Below are 15,117 nucleotides of genomic sequence, written 5' to 3' on the forward strand. Positions count from 1 at the left end.
AACCAGCTTCGTTCCAGTCGACATCGTTCTGTGCACAGCCACGTTTGGACGGAAACAGTTCCCTCGTCTGGCTACCGGGATCGTCCACTGATATCGTCACCGCCGCCGGTTATAAGCGCTCGCCTACAACTTTTTCCTTTGGGCACGACACCGCATCTGGAATGGGTCGCTTACCACTGCTGTATTTACAGGCTGTACTGCTCATGGGCTTCAGCTCGTGGGCTCCCGATTCTTGGCTGCAGTGCCAATCAGAACCAGCTTCGCTCCAGTCGACATCGTTCTGTGCACAGCCACGTTTGGACGGAAACAGTTCCCTCGTCTGGCTACCGGGATCGTCAACTGATATCGTCACCGCCGCCGGTTATAAGCGCCCGCCTACAACTTTTTCCTTTGGGCACGACACCGCATCTGGAATGGGTCGCTTACCACTGCTGTATTTACAGGCTGTACTGCTCATGGGCTTCAGCTCGTGGGCTCCCGATTCTTGGCTGCAGTGCCAATCAGAACCAGCTTCGTTCCAGTCGACATCGTTCTGTGCACAGCCACGTTTGGACGGAAACAGTTCCCTCGTCTGGCTACTGGGATCGTCAACTGCTATCGTCACCGCCGCCGGTTATAAGCGCCCGCCTACAACTTTTTCCTTTGGGCACGACACCGCATCTGGAATGGGTCGCTTACCACTGCTGTATTTACAGGCTGTACTGCTCATGGGCTTCAGCTCGTGGGCTCCCGATTCTTGGCTGCAGTGCCAATCAGAACCAGCTTCGTTCCAGTCGACATCGTTCTGTGCACAGCCACGTTTGGACGGAAACAGTTCCCTCGTCTGGCTACCGGGATCGTCAAGTGATATCGTCACCGCCGCTGGTTATAAGCGCTCGCCTACAACTTTTTCCTTTGGGCACGACACCGCATCTGGAAAGGGTCGCTTACCACTGCTGTATTTACAGGTTAGTTACCTTTTAGTGCGCTGTCTGTGTGAAGAGCGACAATCGTTTTTTGATTGGGGTGTCGTGCCCACCGACATTGTTAGATTCTGTGAGGCGAGCATGCTGCCTTCCGGCACGCCCGCCCCATGCTCTTTTTGAACTGTTGCTAATTGTTTGTGGCGATATCGAGACCAACCCAGGGCCTACTCTGGAAAAAAAAGTCGCCAGTTTTGGAGGTCGTCGGCAGGCTAGAAGCTGGGCAGGCCAGAATACTCAGTGAATTGAAAAGTGTTCGGGAAAGGCAAGATGTGGCTGAAAAGCAGATTAAGCAATTGACGGAAAGAGTTACCGCCTTGGAAACCGCAAAGACTGCAGTTGATTCCACTGTAGTCGATTCTGTACATAATGAGTCGTTGCGCAATATTACTGATAGGATACAGTCTATAACGATGAGATGTGATGACGCGGAAAACAGGCAACGGCGGGACAATCTGCTCTTTTTTGGTATAGATGACATAGACAAAGAAGACTGGGCAACATCCGAGCAAAAATAATAACTTTTTGTTCTGAAAAACTCAGCATCTTCCTAACAAATGACCACTTTGAACGGGTACATAGACTGGGAAAGTACAACACGGATAAGCAGCGGCCAATCATTGCTAAAATGAGTTCCTTTAAAGACAAGCAAAAAGTTCTTTCTGCCGCGCATAAATTAAAGGGTACCGACTTTTCGATTGGTGAGGACTTCTCACCATCTCCACGTTATTGCAGGAAAAAATAATTGAATTCGCCAAACGCTTAAAGAAGCCGATAAAGTTGTCAGTGGACAAACTGCGCACTGACAACGAGACCTACATGTATGATCACGCAACGGATTCCGTTATTCTTCACAAAACATAGCAAAGAAAGCATGCACACGCAACAGAACCTAAGCGTTCAGACCACTTTAACAAGTCACCATTCATGCAGTTATGCTTTACTAACATACGCAGCCTTATACCCAAACGCGATCAGCTTTGCTCGTTCTTAGAAGATAGTAACCCTGACATTTTAGCAATAACAGAGACTTGGCTTCATTCTGATATACCCGATCACGAGCTTCTCCCCGATAAAAGCACCTACAACATATTTAGGCATGACCGCGATAAAAAAAGAGGTGGTGGCGTTCTACTAGCTATTAAAAAAACACTGTCATCCTTTGGCGTCAACACAGACTCCACTATTGAAATTGTATGGACCGCATGCATCACATCAGCAACAAAAATATTCATAGGTGTATGCTATCGCCCTCCCGACTCGGATAACTTGTTTGTAGAAGAGCTGCGCAAAAGCGTTGATTCAGCAATTGAGCAATGCTCTCCTGATAATATATACTTACTCGGCGAATTTAATTTTCCCCAGATTGATTGGTCCCTCTTAACTTATACCTGCCATGAAGCAATGGAATTTGTAAGTCTAACCCTAGATTATAACCTGTTTCAAGTTGTCAAGGAACCGACTCGGGGTACAAACATTTTAGACTTAATTTTAACTAACGCTCCTGAGACTGTTAGTGCTATTCTGCACATAGATGGTTTTAGTGACCATAAGCTGCTTCAAATAACACTTAGCCTCCCAACCCACGTATTACATAGTACTATTAAACAAATTCGGGACTATAACAAAGGTAATTACGAAGATATGAATGATGAATTGGAAGTTTTTTACGAACAGGTTTCCTTCCATCTTTCCCGTACCGATCAGTCAACGAAAACTGGGATCTCTTCCGAAACAAAATTATTACTTTGGTTGATAAATATATTCCCCTAATTTCTATCTCTAACGACAATAAAAATCCCAGGTTTAACAAAACGCTTAAGTCTCGTAGATCAAAGAAGAAGCGGCTCTACAAAATTGCAAAGCGCACTTCGAGCCCTTCAGATTGGGAAAAATACAAGGATTCTTTGAAAGAGTACTGCTCCTAAGTAAGCAAAGCGAAATCTAAATATTTTACTCACGACTTGCCATCCATGTTAAATACTAATCCGAAAAAATTCTGGCAAGTAATGTCCCCTCGCAATGCTACCAGTTCTGTCAGCATACAAGATGCTAACCATATGCCTCTATCAGATGTAGATAGCGCTTCAGTGTTGAACTCATTTTTTTCATCTGTGTTCACGTGCGAAGATCATTCCAGAGTGCCCGAAGTTTCCGAGTTGGATTACACATTCATGACACCTATTGCCATCAACGCTGAAGGGATTGCGATTCTTATTGGAAAACTTAAATTATCAACTTCTTCAGGCATTGATAACATTATTTCTAAGGTGCTCAAAAACACGTCATTATGCTCAAGTAAAATCCTGTACCATATCTTCACGCAATCTTTATCAACAGGACAACTGCCGGCTGATTGGAAAATGGGTAAAGTAGTTCCCTTATTTAAAAGTGGCAATATATATTCACCGGAAAATTATCGCCCCATATCACTAACATGCATTTGCTGCAAGATGCTTGAGCATATAATTTCTTCGCACATTTATTGTCATTTAGAAACCAATAACTTCTTTTTTGAGAATCAGCATGGATTTAGGCGAGGTTTTTCATGCGACACCCAGTTACTCGAATTTACCACTGATCTTCACTTCAATATGGATAATAATTTACGAACTGACTGCATTTTCCTGGACTTTTCTAAAGCATTCGGCCGCGTCCCTCATTCCCGTCTGATTTCAAAATTAACAGAACTTCGTTTAGATTCGCTAACCTTATCGTGGATCCGTAACTTTTTGTCCTTTCGACAGCAGTTCACTCTGGTTAATAACTCTTCCTCTCCAATTTCCGATGTCACCTCCGGAGTGCCTCAGGGTAGCGTCTTGGGGCCAGTACTTTTTCTAATCTACATTAATGATCTTCCAACTAATATTTCTTCGTCAATACGGCTTTTTGCTGATGATTGCATTCTATACCGTTCTATCACTAGTACCGATGACCACTTTGCTCTCCAAAAACCTTAACCTCATTAACAACTGGTGTGGTGCATGGCAAATGACTTTAAATTTATCTAAATGTAAAGTAATATCTTTTAGTCGAAAAACATTAACTGTTGCATTTGATTACTACATAAACAATTCCAACGTATCACGGTCATCTTCGTATAAATACCTCGGCGTCCATATCACTTCTAATCTTACTTGGGCGGCACATGTAACCTACATATCTGCAAACGCATCAAGAACACTAGGATACTTACGTCGAAACCTACGAAACGCGCCAAATAACGTTCGCAAACAAGCTTAATTAACCTTTGTTCGCCCACAGCTGGAATTCGCATCACCCATATGGTCCCCCTTCCAAGCCTATCTCATTAACCAGCTAGAAGCTGTGCAAAACAGAGCGTCACGGTTCATTTCACGCATTTACAGTCGCCCCTCGAGCGTCACACAAATAAAGCATGACCTTTCATTACAGCATCTAAAAATACGGCGCACAGTTGTCCTCCTGTCTTTGCTTCATAAATATATTCACGCGTCCAGGCCACCACCCTTCCCACTAACGGCACCATTGCGCATGTCTAAACGACTACACAATCAGCGAAGCATCACACGCATCTTTGAAAAAACAAATTCATTCAATTCATCGGCTTTGCCTCGTGCCATAGCACTCTGGAATGACCTACCCGACGACATTGTCAATTTAACTAATCATGAAATTTTTCGCGAGCAATTAATGATACATCTATCTCAATAGCATTGTATAACCTCCTTCAATTCTGTTTTTGTTCTTTGTGCTTTTTTTTGCGACTGCGAAATTCTTGTTGTTGCTTGAAACCCCTCCTTGTCATTTGCGCAACCACTGTTATTGGTTCCAATGTATTGACTTGTATTGTGGAAGAAGTGTCACCCACTAGCATTCTTTCCTGTGTACCCCCCTTACTCTATGCTCCGTAATAGAGCCTGTAAGGTATTTTTAAATAAATAAATAAAATATTCGTATCATCCGAAATTCGTATGAACCAACACAGACCAAAAAATTTAGCGCTGAAAAAAGTTTTCGTTTATTTCTTTTCCTACTTTTGCGTGAAGAAATTCGTGATTTTTCTGCTTTTTTTAACCCCCGTGTCGCAACGCAGTCCTTTCTGGAGCACGTAAAGCTTCGCGCTCGTCTCCTCACTCGGTGTGCCCAAGCTCGCTACACGCCCCAACAGCCAAGCGTGAACCGCATGGTGCGGTTTTGCACGCGATTCGGTCGCCTCGGCTCTGCGAGCGCTGTATTTTTACGCCCACATCGACGATTTCGCGCCCGCGGTAGCGCCTACCTCGGTCAGAAAATGACGCAGTACGCGCGCGGCAGAATGGAGGAGCCTGACTACTTGCGATGAGATCGAGACAGCCGGCTTGGCTCCTCCAGAGACTGTTAGGCTTAGCACCCCGGCAAATATTTTATGGGCGCTTTCACTAGCGGCACGGATGATGTTTTATAGTACCGTTATCGCATGAATTATCAGCTCCTTTACCGCACAAGCAACTTCGTGTCTCCCGTGAGCCGCATTTTAAAGAGCGGTTAGAAGCGGTCGCTCGAGCGCTCGCACCAAATCGCGGCTGGAGCCGACGCCATGTTGACGTCGCCGGCCGCGCCGCGCGCAGCGTTGGGGTGGTTTCGCGGCGGTGTCAGCGCGTTGGGCATGCGCAGAGCGTTTTCGCGAGCAGAAAACAACAGCCCGGCCGTTTCTGGAGAAAGAGTGACAAACAGGGGAGCGAGAGCTGTCACTTGCTCGTTCAGCAGTCGGGTGCCTCGCCGGCTCGTTCGTACCTTCCGCCGGGCCGCGCAGGTCCCTTGGTAACAGCCGAAATTTTTCCCATTGCAAACGAGGCAATTTCGCCGGGACTTTTCGGAAATTCGTATCATCCCGAAATTCGCACACCCAGAATCGTATCAACGAGAGTCCACTGTAAATAACACCGATACAGACACGCTCTGAATTTTTTTTTTTTAGTTTTGGGTGGTTCGAATATTTCGAACAATAAAAGTTTCGTTCGAATCGAATCGAATACCAAAAAATTCGAATCGAATATTTGCACACCCCTAGTTAAAAGCCTACAATCAATCAATCAATCTGAATTTTTGTTATGATCAATCTTTGTATGGGAACCATATATTTTATATGATGTCGCTGTGTATTTCTGAAACTGTATCTAGTCACGAATTCCAATTTGTTGTGGACAGGTTTTTTCAAATAATTCGTAGCTTTTTTAACAATTATGGTATATTTTGTGTGCCTAAAGGAATGCCTCATTGCACGTTTAGCCTATGTAGTGTTGAAAGAGGACATTTTGCTTCAAAGTGGAATGTCGGGCTAGCAACATGGTACTTTGCGTGCTGCTCACTTTCATTCATGCCATTATTTTTTATATTATCGTTTAAAATTACAAGCCAACCAATTTGCTGTCGTTTTAATTTTGTCACCTACTTTATACTTTTTTAAGAGAACGACGGGACAAACTTGTGCCGTTATTCTGTTTTAACTGTTTCCTGTGTTTACCACTGGTTTTTTATGCATTCAAACATTTTTTATGAGTTTGTTGAACACTGATTAGTTCAGGTGCTCAAACAATTTTTGGCTGCGAAGGCTCCCTGTAGCATTTATATAAGCGCTCTCTGCTCTATTTTTGAGCCAATACCCCATCACCAGTCTTCATGAGGTGGTCTTTTGTAGAAATGAAGTTGAAATAAATATTTGTTTGCATTGCTTTACATGTTTTGAAAGAATTTCTTGTTCATTCTTGTTTCATTCAACCCCGTTTCAGAATCCTGCTTAAGGAATTTCCTCTGTTATTTTTTTTCAGAACCAGGAAGGGTGCTCATCCTCGGTTCTTGCTGAAGCAGCAGTATCCATACTTCACACGTGAGCTCTGAACACACAGTAATTATGGTATGAAACATTCTACCAGCATAAGCTTGCTTTGTAGAGGTTATTGTAGATGTCAAAGCTCTTGACAGTGTAGCCTAATGTCTGGTGTAACGCGCAATGTCTACAACTTGTAAAAATTAATTTTGTGGCTATAATGTTTGAGATTATTTTAAAATGCATGTCAACTACTATTAAGAATCACGGTCTAAATTTGCAGCCATTTTCCTGGTGGATACAGAAAGTGAAAAAGCGCATGTGTAGAGATTTCAGTGCACCTTAAATGTCCCAAATTTGCTAAAGCTTATCCAGAGCCCTCCCTGTGGTGCACTTCATATCCCATGTACAGTTTTGTGTAAAAACAGCTAAAAATTTATGATCAATTTAAACTTATTTTAATGTTTTTAAATGCAAATATTCTCAGTTTAAGCTGCTATATTTAGAGTAAAATATTTTGTAACAATTATATAGCTACCAAAGGTTTACAGGAAAGCTTTTTGCTTTTGGTTATGCACCTTCTTATGAAAAGAAAAATGTTGTCAAGAAAGGCAGAAGAAACCCAAATATGGAAATTAGCAAACCCTAAAGCTGCGGATAGACTGAATGTTTTGTAGAGAATCTTTTGCTGATTTCAGTTCTAGTCAACTTTACAAAAGTCTATCGACGTAGAATGCTTGCTGTGAGGCACCTCGTAATACTAGCCAAAACTAATGGGCCCCGGCTGTTGGCTTTTCATTTGCAACAGTGACAAATGACCCCACATCTGCCGGCAGGGACATAATGCAAGGCACAATGTACAAGCTTGCCTCATGATAAAATAATGTTTTATGAACCATGACATTACATTTCAACCATGGGCTTCACCAGGGAACTTCTATGCATTGTTCTGTGATGTTTGCAGTTCTTGTTATTGCTATGTGGGGTCATTTAGTCTAAATGTATGGTTATAAAACTCCATATACCACCAAACCTTGCACGTGCTGTACCATATGAATATTTTTTCGTAAAGCAAAAAGAATAATGCAAACGAAAATAAATGGCTTGGGTACCCAACTTTTATAAGTAGATTATAAGCCGCAGTAAGGAGGGAACTATATTATGAGCCGCAGTACGGAGGAAACAATACATTTTGCATTTGGTGTTCCTTCATATTGAACCTTCCTGCTCAGCTCAAGAATAAGGCACTAAACATTGCAGGTAGCTACCGTGATTCGAAGTTTGATGCAATACTGAGAAGCCAAGGGTTTTAAGGTTCAAGGAAGTTTTGTGTGGTTGAAGTGTTGCACACCTAATTGCTTTCACTGCATAGTATGGTTATGTTGTGCAGTGAAGCTCGAAGGATGTGTACTGCAGTTCGGCAAAGTGAACATATAATTGGTTTTTTACAAAGTTTTGGATAATCAACTACCTCTAAAGTTATAACTCTGTACTGAGATGTGGCTCCTGACTCTTTAAATATATGTTTTAACAATCGGTGACACAAGTTCAAGGAAATTATCAGCTGACATTGAGCTTCAATAGAAAGTCTCACAGAACCGAGCTTGGAAAGCACGAATGTTTCATACCATAATCGTGTGTCGTATTGTGCAATATGTGGTCTCACACCTGCTGCACCATTTGTGAACCGAGGATGACGCACCCTTTTTGTACCCCTTTAGGTGGGTGCTTTTGCAGAAGATGCTCCTACAGATTGGGGTGCTATGTAGCACCCTAGGATACTTTTAGGTCGAAAAGGGTGTTATAAGGCACCTGTCTTCTGGGGTGCTTCAAAAAGGGTGCTCCTGTGGCGACAGATTCCAAGCACCCTAAAGGGTGCAAAATTTTCAGTTTTTAGGGTGCTCCTGCGGCGACAAGCTGAAGCACCCTTTTGGGCGTAAAAATTTTTAGTGTGCGGGTGTGCTAGTTAACTTCCAATACCCCTTCAAAGTCTGTCACATGTTCAAAAACAACAACCGAACTAGTGTTGCCGAAAATCTTGAAGTGAGGAAGCCATACCCAGGGGACATTAAAGGACGCTTGCTATTAGCCAGCGCCTCTGCCGACAAGGGAGTCATGCGAGCACGGCACGGCCCGGAAGACTGCTAGGCATGCGGTGGCTGCTACGCTACCATCGTACAGAAATTCCCCGTTAAAACAAAGTCAGCGCACGGCAAAGAATTTCCTTCTACGCGATATTTTGATACACGCGACCACTCAAGAAAGCCAAAGCAGTTGAGCTTTAATTGCACCAGAACTTTGAGGAATCAAAACACAATGTATTCTGTGAAACAAATATTTGTTAAGGTGCAGGAAAGGCAGTGAAGTTCGGTTGTTTAGAGTTCTCTACGGATGTTGAAATTCTTCAGATAGCGCAATCGTAAAAACTGTCCGGTTACGCACTAGAAGGCTTGCTTGATCACTGGGCATGTTTATCCTGAGGTGTGGAGCCGCGAAGTTTGCAAAACAAGAGTTTTGCGGCGCCGTGTTGTGGACGACACTGTTAATTCTTTATTTCGAGTGCCGGTGTTCACGCAAAGTCGCCTCCACGCCATTGACCAATATCTACGAACAAACTTGAACGTTTCTACGACGCATTAGGACCGTTTGTCTAAAGTCAGATGGCACAAACCAAGCCTGACCGGCTGGAGACAATCGGCGGGGGAGCACCAGCTTGCATTGACCCGCCATATTGACAGCCTGCCTCGCCGCTGGTTCGCCGCTGCTCGGTGACGCCTCCGCTCCCCACATCAGTATTGGCGGGTCAAGCTCTCCGTAAGCTTCGAGTAATGAGGCCCAAAAGGCATGTGTCTGGGGTGGAACCAGGAAAATTTTAGGTTTTATTCCGAGATAAGCAAATTTGTTATAACGAGGGAGTACTGCATCTAAATCGCAGTACCTAAGAAACAGTAATTTAAAAGCAACATTTGATTTTTCTACCAAACGTAAAGAAAACCATACGTAAAGAAAACCAGGAAAAGAATAGAATAGAAATAGAAAACCAAGAAAAGAATACGTGAAGAAACCCAGGAAAGATGGCATTTCTATACAGTCATTATCAGTGTATGGTATCAGTGTGCGAGGTAATGCTGAAATAGCAGAAGCATTCAATGCATTTTGCCAGTCCGTTTTCTCACAAAAACGTCAACAGCTCCTTCACCGTCATGTGTTAGTGATGTAACCCACTCTAAGGATGATATCATTATACTTGTCTATGGTATAGATCGCCTGTTACGCGAACTGGGCACTTCTGAGGCATGTGGTCCAGATGGGCTATCACCATTTGTACTGAAAGAGTGCCATGACGTTATTGCAAGGTATTTAGCTATTATTTACAAAATGTCACTTGAGTTAGGCATTGTTCCCAAAGACTGGAAATTTGCAAATATAACGCTTTTCTTTAAGTCCGGGGATAAAAAATGTGAAAAAATACAGACCGATTTCTTTTACCTCAATTTGCTGTAAACTCTTAGAACATATTATATATAGTGCAATATTTCAATACCTCAACTTCATCAACTACCTTAAACCTTCTCAGCATGGCTTTCGCAGCGGATTTTCATGCAATTCTCAATTAGTAGAATTTCAGCAATAGATGTCACAGGCCCTTGATAGTAATACGCCAGTAGATACAATCTTTCTAGATTTTAGGAAGGTTTTTGATACCGTTCTTCATAACCTTCTGGACAATATACTTGCATCCCTCAATATTAACTAAAATTTATTCTTGGATACATATCTACCTGCACGGCCGCGAGCAATGCGTGGTTTTAGGTAGTCATAAATCTGTCTCTATTGCAGTGAGTTCTGGCCTACCACAAGGTAGCGTACTAGGACCATTATTGCTCTTAATTTACATAGATGATATACAGAAAACATTACGTCCGAAATAAAATTATTTGCTGACGGCTGTGTTATTTGTAGGCAGATAAATTCACTAAGCGGCACATACGCGCTACAAAAAAACCTTGAAACGGTAGCTCGGCGGTGTGACGGATGTGGCATGAACCTAAATATCGAGAAATTAAATCACCTCCGGTTTACACGAAAATCAGCTATAACCCAAGCAAGTTATAAAATAAAGGATACAATAATCACTAGCGTTACAGAGTACAAATACTTAGGTGTATACGTAACTCAGTCACTCAAGTGGATTAAACATGTAGAGTACATTATTACAAAGGCCAGTAGAATGTAATACTTTATACGTAGAAAGTTTAAGGATGCATCCAGAGAAGTGAAGGAAACACTGTATTTTATGCATGTCCGACTTACACTTGACAATGCGTGTGTAGTGTGGGACCCTTACCAAGAGTACTTTATAGAAAGATTGGAAAAGCTGCAAAACCAGGCAGCGCGAGTTGTTTCCAAGAAGCACGACCCTTTTGCTAGCATCTCGGTGATTAAAGCTACCCTGAACTGAGGACCACTGCAGTTCAGACTTAAATGTCAAGGTTAAAATTTTTCCACTGCATTTACTACAATCGTACAGGTATCGACAAAAAACAGTATCTCCTCGAGTCAAACTACATATCACTTGGTCATGATAATCCACAAAAAGTGCAAGAGTATTCCCACAGAACAAATATTCTTGCAAATTCTTTTTTCCCTAGAACAACAACTGACTGGAATATGTTGTCAGATGAATCGGTTAGCCTTCAAAATAACGATCTTTTTTTCTCCCGTTTATGATAAGTGGGGTGTTCGTTTTCTTTACACAATATGAATAAGTGCTTTTGAAAAAGTGTATGGATGTATAAATGTATTGGTATACTCAATTCTGTACATGTTGCATGTCCCCCCTACAAAAATGCCCTCGTTGCGAGTAGGTATCTCGTAAATAAATACATAAATAACAACGTATTAAATGGTACAGCTCTGTCGATATCTGGGGTCGCACGAGAGTGCATCGCTTGGCTCTTGCGCGATAATAAAAGAGTTTTAATAATTGCCATAAAAAATGCCAAGTTACAAGGAGACCTAAATCACATAAAACTCAAGCCCTCATGTAAGAAACTCAGTTTGGTAAAAAGCATATGGACCTATTTCGAATGTGCGTCCATGTCGCCGACGGCGAGAAAAGGAAAATTAAAAAAAAGGCTCCAATCCATTTTGTAAAGGGGATTCGAAAGCAAAGCTGTAAGCGACGCCAACAACAATTGCATGCGACGTCCCTCGAATTCACACACGTGGCTCTACAAAGAGTGAGACCAGAGAGTCTGCCGGCCGTTACCTAGAATTCGCAGAGGCGTAGTCCCGAACGCAAAAGCGTCGGCCACGCCCAGGCTAGAGCGGCCGACGCTGCCGCTGTAGCCCGGACGTGCGTCGGCAGAAATAAAACGGCGAGGAGCATCATTCGAAGGGTGACAAAGCGGAAACTAGCCATCCTGATGTGCTAGCTCGAGGTACATCACCGCTCGACACAAGAGGACACTAAAACAATTGGGTATGTGAGCTTAGGGATCTTAATTTATACCGATTTAAACATGTTAGTTTAGTAAGTTCGAGAATTACTAAAAGGCTGAGAGAACTGTTCTAATTGCTATTTATAAGAGCCAGTTGCTTCTTTCGCCTTTTGTAATACCGGTTAAAACACAACCAAATTGGCGTTCATCAATTTAGAAAATGGTGTCCCATTCGTGGCAAGCATTGAGCAAAATACAGTATTTGTTTAGCGGCCAGATGTCTGCGGTAGTCTCTATATTGTTTTCGTGCCCTGCAAACCAATCTTTAATGTATCTTTGCCGTACGACCACTTCATTCCGTCGTGTCCGGGTTACCCAGTAGGTGCTGTCCAAAAATGCAAACAAGGCGTGCGAGGGAAGCACGCAACGGACTCGAGCTGCGCGTAAACGGGCCCAGAGCAACCGTCGCTAAATCAGACGAGAAAACCGAGTCCCGCCGATGCGCCCGCCGTCGTGGGCGCGGGGAACGCTGGGTAAATTCGTCGTGCATTCGACACTGTGCTCCGTGTGTGAAAACCGCTCATCCCTCCACAGCCGCGTTGGGAGTTTCTTCGCCCGCACTCCATAAATAACCGCTGGCTGCTAGAGGTAGAAAGCTTTGCTTTAAAGCAGCAGGCGCCGGCATCAGGGCGCCGCTGAGGTCAAAAAGCAAAATCATATGGTGTATGAGGTGGTCTTCTTCAGCATGACAGATACCAAAGACATATAACCGCTGTTAGGCGAAGAATCTAGCCAAACGTTCGACATACTACTCCAGTAGCGTGTTGATCAATAATGTGCTAATCTTGAAATGAAGGTTAGCTTTGAAGCCATGTTAAAAATGCTGCCTTATTGGTAATTTTGAAGCTGTGACTAACTGATGTTTCAACTTCTGGTTGTCCTCTTGGATATTTTTGCATATTGCAACAACAAAAAAACAGCAGGTAGACGTAAGAGTCCCCTGTATTCGTAAAAAAGGCATTATTAGATCCGCATTTCATTACAAAAAATGGCTCAATTTCATTTCACTTCTTTACAAGCCAGAATGAAAGTTGGTTGGGGTGCTTTGTGGCCTGTTTAAATGAATGCATACTGTATGAAATAGCCCTTAAAGTAGTTGCAGAGGCTAAACAAAATAATATCCGCTAAAAGAAGCCGATTTGTCGGCTTTCTTTTGAGCGAGCTTTCGCGGTGGTCGCGGCGCGGGGCAGTATCGCCAGGTACGGTGGTTGAACTGTTTGACGACAGGTTTTTTTCTTTTTGCGTACGGTCGACAAAGGAAAGTTCACGAGTAGCATAAACACGGCACGCTGCGCATCCTATATCCTGAGGTAACTGCAATAGGTTGCTTCAGCGGGATCATGCAGGCGAACGCAAGAATTGCGCAGCCGACTCAGTTGACACTGCTGGCGTGGCACCGCCTTTGAAACGAGTGGAAATTTTGTTTCGTGTTGTCGCAAACTAAATGATTCTTGCGTAACGTTTTACGCCGCACGATTTACGAACAGCAGGGTACATGTATACTAGCGAGTAGGTGGGGCAATAGTGCCAAATAAACAAATTAAGCGCTTTGAAAGACGCAAAACATGCACCAAATCACACGCCCGCTGCCTGTAGAGATATGTACTTCTGTAACATCACATAACACAGCATAACATAACACAGCCGCATACACGCCACGAGGCCCCTAATATTTACATACGATACGATCATCACTGACTGTGTTCGTTTTCTAGTGCAGGGGACGTTGAATCTGAACGCCGACACGCCAGCTTTGACTTCAAATGTACTTAGACAGCGAGACAAGAACAGAGAATTGGAATCCTCCAGTTGAATTGCCCCCCCCCCCCTCATCTTCACACTTCGCCAGATTATTGTCAAATATTATTAGAAATTCGCTGAATGTTTTCTCTTTGCATTCAAAGCCCTCCTCTTCTTCCCACCCGATTTGCCGTCCAGCCCTCCGCCGTGGCGGCTGCATGGAACTCGGCCGTTGCTGACCCTCATTCTAGGCTATTAAGTGCGAACTGGGATTGTATGCTGCGAGAGCGTAATTAAGTAAAGCGAGAGCAAACAAGGAAAGCGAGAGGGCTCTTAGTTCGCCCGACCACTTTGTTTTACGGCCACTAATTTCGGAATCGCAAAACAGATTTCACGCTTCTGACGGCCGCGGCATTTCGTCACTCCGACACGCAAGAAAACGGCAAGCTAACGCTGCACCATGTATCCGTAACGGCGACGCAAACGAGCACTGTTTAATGAAAGTGCACGCATAGTGTGCAGGTACGCAAAAGAGCAGTGCACCGCTGCAGGCGAGCCTGCGGTCCGCCGGACTCGCTGGCTTTTTAAAACGCGATCATCGGCGATGGCGTCACTCTTCTTGGCTGTTTTTGAGAAGTATTTGTCCCCCAGAGTATTATTTCAAACTAGAAATTTCCCTTAAAATTTCACTTTGTACGACCCTCGATCGGTGAACCTGCGAGTAGCAGACGCCGTCACGGTCCCGCCACTTTCGTCGGCGCTGTAAACGTGTTTTGCGCTGCAAAGCTTTTTCCCCTATTGCCAAGTTGATCGCTGAAATAGATGGGACGCCTCGGGGATGAGCTGGTGACCACGTCGCAAAATAATCGGGAGCGTCGATCTCATTTTGCTTCTGTCAACACGGGATCCTATGGGACCCGCGCAGCTTTGTACTACCCGGAAGTACTGCCCGGAAGCCGATTGCGCAGCGCCCCCTGGGCAGCGCAGGAGGCCTATCAGCTCTTGACTTCTTCCCGACTGCAGTCGGCCTTCCCGGTGGCAACAACTGGTTGGCAGAGGTCAGATGGCAACTTCGTAACACCTGGAGCCAGCGGTGCGAGATCCAAAACCACGGACGTCGAGG

Source organism: Haemaphysalis longicornis, unplaced genomic scaffold, assembly GCF_048455015.1.
Source record: "Haemaphysalis longicornis isolate Haplotype H1 unplaced genomic scaffold, Haemaphysalis longicornis Haplotype H1 scaffold_249, whole genome shotgun sequence".
NCBI classification, from domain to species: domain Eukaryota; kingdom Metazoa; phylum Arthropoda; class Arachnida; order Ixodida; family Ixodidae; genus Haemaphysalis; species Haemaphysalis longicornis.